Genomic DNA, 1,750 nt, shown 5'->3' on the forward strand with positions numbered 1-1,750 from the left:
CACACACACACCCCGACCCTATCCTACTGTTCAGCAGCTGACCCTCACTGAGTGCTCTTTGGTCAGCTTTGCCAAACGACCTACTTGCATCGTCATTCTGATAGCCGTTGTATCCAGACCCCCAACGAAGAAAATGACGCATAGATAGAATTTACGTAAGACAGGAGAAAGCGACGAAAAGCGTAATGGAGATGACGCCAAATTTCTCGCTTAAGGCATAAGAAGATGGGTGGAGAGGAGAGAAGAATTGAGATCTACAAGATGCCTCAGCCTGGACTGAGGAGAAGCCACTCCGTTTCCTTGTTTCTGGAAGAATTAGATCTTGAGACGAAAGACTACTGCGGAAGAACATGATGGGTTGAGGTTGAGGCTGAGGAGTTCTCTTTCAGCCAAACCAAGACCAGGCTGTTCGCCAAAAGTAAAAAGGCCCCGGTGTAGGCAACTGACTGTGTGTAGTGTAGCCGCAAGTAACCCCGATGACGGCAGCTGACGTAGAACGCAGAAAACATTAAATAAATTAGACCATAGATCTCGGTCCTGGCGGTTTAAACCGTGCTCTCTGTGCGCATTCATCACTACCACTGCTTCCCCCTTTCTCGGCATCGATGTTCGCTGTTCCCCTCGGCTGTAGCGTCCCTTGACTCAGCCTCGGAATGTTTCTCGATCCATCCATTCCTGCGTCTACGAGTAGCTTTGTTTGTTTACGCCGAGACCGGTTTGCTCTGACGTCATCTTGGAGAACCTTGACCCCACTTTGGCGTGACGTAAGTGGAGCAAAACGTGCACGGTATGTCTGCTGGTCTCTGCCAGCCAGAGGCGCTCGCAGGGAGAACCGACGGTTCACCTGACCCGATGTACAGTCAGTTACTGTACTGCACTGTACTGAACGGGACATGCACTGGTGCAGGAGCGTGCTTGCCCTTGCCAGCCTTGCCAAAACTAGTCCTGGTTTCCATGCATTACCTTCAGTCTACTTGATTGTTCTATATCAGTATACTTGATATGCCAGTCTACTTGACTGGTGATTGTTGGGTCAGAGGTCAGATTTTGACCACACCTGTCTGTTTGATTGTTCGACCGTACCAGTCTGCCTCAAACCAGGCTCTTTGACACTTTGACTGTGGTTTGTTGTGTTAGATTTTGATCGTGCCCCGGGAATGTATACATGACGAAATTCAAGGAAGTTACTATAGGCCTAGATGGGCAGTTAGAGTTGGGTTGCCCTCCAAGGTTGATAATCTCAAAAAACCTATTGCTGTCACCACTCTTGGAAGAAATCGGCACATGGGGAAGTGGGCATAAATGTAATACCGATTTTCATTCTTTAGTGTAAAAAAAGGACACTGGGTGGTCCTGAAAAAGACAGGGTATACTCTATTTGATACGTCCATCTCCAATAGCACCAAAATCAAGAAGGTGGACGGTGAAGAATACCTCCCAGAATAAAAGTTCAAGGACCGATTCGAATCACCCGCACCGCACGGAACTCAGCACATTATAAAAGTATCGTTCCGATTCTGACTTACATTAGAATTTATTGCGTTTGTTTTGCTGATGTTAGTAACCCGAGTGTTCAATCGGCTATAGTGCACTATGATAATCATGTTTCTGAAGATGTTCATAGAAGTTGATTCCCTCGTTTCAAAATGACGCATAATGAGCCTTGTGTGCATGTGTAGACTTATTTATTTTTACTTATTTATTCATTTATTATATTGTATTTTATTTATTTATTTTTGTTATTTATTTG

General features: G+C 45.5%; 1 long non-coding RNA gene across 1 annotated transcript in view; it reads left to right on the forward strand.

The window, feature by feature from the left end:
• LOC118477971 overlaps positions 1-1,750 on the forward strand; it is a 15,816-nt gene that overhangs the window by 12,676 nt on the left and 1,390 nt on the right. The window lies entirely within an intron of this gene.

Source organism: Aplysia californica, unplaced genomic scaffold (assembly GCF_000002075.1).
Source record: "Aplysia californica isolate F4 #8 unplaced genomic scaffold, AplCal3.0 scaffold00318, whole genome shotgun sequence".
Classification (NCBI taxonomy): Eukaryota; Metazoa; Mollusca; class Gastropoda; order Aplysiida; family Aplysiidae; genus Aplysia; species Aplysia californica.